Raw genomic sequence first — 6438 nt, forward strand, 5'->3', positions numbered from 1 at the left:
GAATAATTATCTGATGATGTGTCAATTTGTTTGAATGTGGCCCTTGTGATCTGGTACATTATTAATTCCTTTGAGGACAAAGTGCTCCTTCTTTGGTGAGCGATGTTAACTGAGTAAACCTTCTGGTTACATTTTCAATGGTTACATTTCGCTACTCATTCATCACATACGGATGGATGGAAAGGTATAAGGCACACAAGGTCACACACAAGGCCTTTGTTTCACAAACTAAAAAGTCCAAATTATGGATTTTAAGATAAAAGAGCAATAGGCAACATAAGTAAACAATGATGCCATAGCTTCATCTCTAAAATAAACCCAGGAACCAAAGTCAGGTCCGTCTGTAGGCCTGCATCCTTAATAAGTGTTGTGCCATATGCCATTATCATAGTTTTTGGACATTGACAACCAGTGTCCAGATTTCATCTTGACATGATGACCAGAGAAGAAAATACAGTTTGGTGAATAAACAGCTATAAGACCATCTTTTCAACCAATACCTCAAGGCAGTCACATGGCAAGTAACAGAGGAGTGACCAACCACACCCCCCTCCGTGTTGAGGACTGTGAAAACCACAGAACATACAGGATTTTCTCTCTCTTTCCCATTAGGCTGCCTAGGGTCCACTTCGGAAGGGTCGCCACCAAAATGGATATCCAGGCCCAAAAAGACCCAGATCTCCAGAATAATCATGGATAAGACATCATGGTGACCTTTTAGAACCCAGCTGCTGCAAAACAGACTTTTTGAAACACATTTCTCTTGAGTTTTAGAACTTATAGAGCCAGACTGGATGAGAAAGCCTGCCTTGGTATGGACCACTGAGACAAATAAACCCCTGGCTGTTGTTAGCCTGACTGCAAACTCAAGCCTTCCAAATGGACATGGACAAAATTGCAGGTCTGGCACAAACAATATGTCTTTTTATAATTTTGATCATTTCATGTACTTACTGGTGAGTAAAGACAAAGCTAACAGAATGGACTGCATGCTACGCTACAGTGATATGTTTTGATCTTTTGTTGAAGCTTGGACAAGCTTTATTTCACTAAGCGTTTAAACACTGATATAACATTAGTGTTCATGTTCCTCATATACTCATTACATTTCGATTACCATGTATGACCAAGAGTCATTTAGTGGAATCCCAATGTCTACTCGTTGATAGCTATTTCAAAGAGGGTAAAGAATCATTTGACTAAAGGCTACTGGTTCCTGATTAAGCAAATAATTTAATAAAATATTATTGGCCAACTAATGTTTTATTCGCCTCATGGATTGCATTGTGAATTGGTCTGAAATATTCCAATTGCTCTAAATTAGTGAAAAGCTAATTTGATCATATCCCAAATTCTTCCAAATAAACTTTGTTTTTCAAACGGAAAATGCATCTTAAACTGTAATATGGTTTTCAACCATGTTTCCCCATTCTCTTCATGCATAGTAGTTTAGTTTAGTTGTTTCACTAGCTTTAGTTAAGAGTTTTAAACTGAAATATGTTTCACTTGGAGCTGAATGATTTTTGTTAATAAACTCTTATATTTTGAACAGAAGTTCTGAGAATTTCTTCCATGTATGTGCAGAATTAACTGTTTGACCACAACCTTAAACTTAAATCACTCTTTCATCTAATGTTCTAACACACAGCTAGTAGGGTGTGTGTTCATAAATAACATCTAACAGCCAAAATAATATCTGTTTAAATAAGATATTTGCCACCCCTACCGGGGAGGGCAATAGACGTCTTAAAGTATCAGAAATATATATATATAATATATATATATATATATATATATATATATATATATATATATATATATATATAAATATATATTCAATTCCCAGCTATTCCCAACATAAATATGGCATCCAACCTGGATTGGCATTGAATATAAATACACAACATAATGCTGTGCTAGTTTCCATTTTTATCACAGAGTCCCAGGGGGAAGTGGCAATCTCCAGGTGTCTGTTGGTGAAAGGCAGAGTATGCCCTGGACAGGTTGAGATTCCATCACACACACACACACACACAAACACACATGTTTTGTCAAACTATTCTTGTGGGAACTCATTTCTATGGTCTAACCCTAACCATAAACCACACATGCCTAACCCTAACCCTTACCATAACCATAACCCACATATGCCCGACCCTAACCATAACCTAGACATGGCTAACCCTGACCCTTACACCAACCTACTCAATTTGTAACTTAGTCCTAAACCTAATCCTCACCCTATGAAGAGAACCTTTCCTTGTCGGTCCCCACGAGTACCTACTGTATAATTCCCCAAAATGTGGCATATTCTTTGGAACTGTCCCCATGAGGTAATAAAAACATGGCCAAACACACCTATGCAATACACACGTCTTTATTTCTATCCATATTAAGACCTAACATTGACTTACATTCTTTTTAGTTACTGCATTTACGCATAACATGGCATTAACCCAACCATTATCAGTATATTCCTAACTTTAACCTAAAGCTTATTTACACCATACCTTTAAACTATCCCTCTAAGGTTAGAAATTGGGGTCTGCCACGTTAGGACCAGTTCTGTCCCCATAAGGCCTGTTGGTTCGTAGAGGGTTTGTAAATATAGCAAAAATGGTCCTATACAGGTAACATAAACAAGTAAAGACACGCACACAAATTTGTATTTCTATCCATTTTAAGTCACAAATTAACATTATAGTAATGCCTTTGATTGGGAAAACCGACACATGCAAATTCAGTAAGCATTCAAACCCAAAACATTCTTCCTGTAAGGCAACAGTGCTACAAAACTGTGCCACCATGCAGCCAGTTTTGGACTGGTTTTAGTAAAGCAATTAAGACTGTCACAGATTAAAAAACAGGAAAACCACTTTTAAGATATTTAAGAAAAAAACTTTATTTGTGACTTCTTAATAAAACACATTACCAGGTTGATGAAATAATAAGAACCACTATTATCACTGCAACAATGATTATCAGGTGTACAAAAAAGTCATGAACAGATCTGCACAGACACAGTGGACCGGTTTGAGCCAGTCACAGCTCACGCACCCAGCGACTGAGGAACGTTCACTATACACAAGCAGAGATTACATCAACTTTACTACTATGTTTTTTTTTTAACATTTAATGTTTTTTATACATTTTTTTTTTTTTTTTCTTATTTTTTCTACAGGGCAACAGACATATATGCAAGATGAATAAATGGTTTTATTTCACATAAGTGTTTGATCTTTACAAAGCTCAACAGAGGTTTAAGGACTGATTTTCTTAGCCATGAAAATCATATGGATAAAAACATGAAAAAAGGCCTTTCATAGTAGAATACAACAGCATTGCTTATGTCTAGATGATTGAAGTAGTTTTCAGCAGGATAAAAATGTGATTCTTTTAGGCTTTTCCACAATTTTCTGTTTGCAATAGTGTCTTCATGGATCAGATGTCCGTTTACCTGGATAGATGAAGGCAAGTCTTTCAACATGTATTTCTTGGGTTGGATCTATATGTATTCCAATAAACATTGCAGAAAAAACATATCTATGTATATATAGTATCTATATAGAATCTGTTCCTTTGCTTACAACATGCAAACAGTCACTTGGTGATCTGACAGCACAGAAGTATGTCTGCAGAAAGTTCAGGGAGATGGTAGGGCCCGGGCTGTAGAGCACCACCTACATATGTACCCCAAAGGTGATTTGCAATACAATGGTCTAAAGAAAGGAACACTGAGGTGAAATTTTCTGGCGCTTTTAATCGTGTTGTTTTGATACCCGCTGCTATGAACAGTCTGTCTGGTAAACAGTGGTTCACATTTTGATCCCCACTCAGGTTTAATGCTTGACATGGCACTTCCAGGCTACTTTGTTTCAGCGAAGCAATAAAGCAGTAACAATAACAGTAGAAATTATACCAGACTGGTATCCTTTTTTTCCCCAAATGACTACCAATTATAGCACAACAAAAGCATTTCACCACCATTTATTCTTACCACTCACCCTATTAGTATTAAAACCTTAGGCCGTTTCCATTAGCAATAAACTGTGCTTCAACCCCTTTATGATTGAGTTCATTCAACCCAAGATGATCCGTTCAGAATGAGGAACTCCAATGTCTCTCCTCAAGCAAAAGGCAGTCAAGTTACCCAGTAATGTCTCTGTCTTCTGCACTGGACCAACATTTTTCACTCCTCTCTGACTTCTCTTTTTTGCCTATCCAGTAGAGCACTTTCTGCTCACCTGTCAGGCGTCTTCACCATGCCAAGTGCACAGTCCATACAAGAGGAGACAGAGCTGTCAACAAAGAGTAGTCAGAAGGTGGGTCTCGCTGGCAGAAGCACCTGGGCTTGGTTCAAGCCAAAGCTGAACCCAAGGAAAGGGGTAAATTGAGTGTGGTGCATTTTAGCCTGTGTTGCCATGTGTGGATATATGAATATACACAAATGTTATACTCTGTTACAACTGCACAGTTCACTGAAGGAGAGTGACTGGAAGGATGCCGTCGAACCATGTAGATCTGAGGAGTAAAGGGAGGAAACAGGCAGCAGGGGCAAGCAAATCCTACAAGCACTGAAGCAGATGAGGCAGTGGTGCAGAGCTTGAAGAACAACTACTTAACATTCAAAGACAGAAGCGGAGGGAAAGGGGCTTGAACAGAAATGAAGCGACAAGCAACGTTCCTGCTTCTGAGGCATATAATACACTCTACTATTAAGTACTGACCTTCAGTTTTTCAGTTTCCAGAGTGGAGGGAGGATTCTTGGTTTAAGTTTTATTTTTCCTTTTTCCTAGTAAATAGACAGTCTGTGTGTTTTCAAATTATTTTTATCTGCGGGTGTGAGGCAACAAGTCTGTATTTGAGTGTCTGGTATATACCATATTGAACCGTCTCATATATTAAGAGGAAGGTTTAGCTGCTGCATTCATCAGCTGCATGAAGGCTCCCTATTTATTTCCAGTTCTTGCTTGACAAGCAACACTACAAAAATCAGTTTGAACGTAACCTTATGGAACAACTATATAAGTAGGCAAGCAATAAAGCAAGTGCAAATGATACATAATCACAAAACTGCACTCACTACCAACAAATTAGCAATTTTTATCCCCTTTTTTGTTTGCAAACAGCAAATTTTTGCATTAGCGGCAAAGCAAAGACCCTAAACTGTGTGTTTTTATGTTTCTGTCCATTTTCTACACATTATGTAACACAAACCAACCAGTTAAACATCAACATTTCTATCTTGTTGTTTTTTTGTGTTTTTGTCCGGCAGATTATTCTCATTTACAAATTTACTTGAGATGCTGCATTTAAAAATTTATGTTTGGGTTCAGATTAGCTTAAGATATTTGATCTAACCTGTCATGTTCATATTTCAATTGGTGAAATCTACACAAAGGGCTTAAAAGTAATACGAAAAAAACAACAACATTTTGATCGCTACTTATAAATTGACATCAAACCAATTCTAGTACTTATGCAGCCACAATATTATATATATCCTATCAATACTGATTGCCTATTTTAATGTTCACTGATGTCATTAGGAGATTTTAGCTGGAATAAAGCAATCTAAACTTTCTGTATTTATGACTGATTTCATTAATTTACAAACTAAATATCAGAATTAGAGATTGCCCTGTATTCAGATGAGAAAACTCACATTAATTTAGCATATACTTGATAGGAAGAAAAATATAATCATAAATAAATGTAAGGCAGTAAGAGAGTAAAGCTACAGCAAAGGCTGTACTCACTCTCAGGGTTCTTGAGTTTCAGCATGTTTGCATGTTATAGAACAGTCCAAAATGAATGTCAATAAAGCAAAACAAAAATTACAACAGCTTTAGAAATTTTTTTATAGCAAAGAGTTAATGGCAGAGAATGGACAAAAACATTTGTATTATATTCTAACCATTATACTATTTTACCTTTACTTTAATCAAAACTCCATGTTTATCAATCAGCAACATATTGAAATTGCTGAGAGAGTACTCTGTAACTAACTCTGTACAATCAATTTCAGTAACTCCCTCATTTCAAATGGACTAGCAGTTATGAAGCCACTTGCTTGTAAACTAATCTGGGGACAAACTTGCTGTATAGTTAGTGCAACCCAGTGCAGGTCTTTAGTCCATCCAGTATGCGGCTTCATTACGATACAGCTCTGTTAGAGCGTGCTCCAACTTCTCTCAGCCACCTCATCCTCTTAAAGGTGCTTATCTCCTGGTAACTATATAGGAAATATTTGAACTTTTTTCTTTTTTCCCTTTTTTACAAAAGACTTTTGAATTACTAAAAGCCCTCTGAAATACTGAAGATGAAAGCTTCCATTTCATTTGCTTTATTTCATTGTGGCTTTGACTTCACATTGGCTTGGCGATAAATGAAAGGGTGCCAGATATGTTGACACCAGCAGCTTCAGCTGACAGCTGT

Source organism: Cyprinodon tularosa, unplaced genomic scaffold (genome assembly GCF_016077235.1).
Source record: "Cyprinodon tularosa strain WSP-4 unplaced genomic scaffold, ASM1607723v1 ctg31, whole genome shotgun sequence".
In the NCBI taxonomy this organism is placed as follows: domain Eukaryota; kingdom Metazoa; phylum Chordata; class Actinopteri; order Cyprinodontiformes; family Cyprinodontidae; genus Cyprinodon; species Cyprinodon tularosa.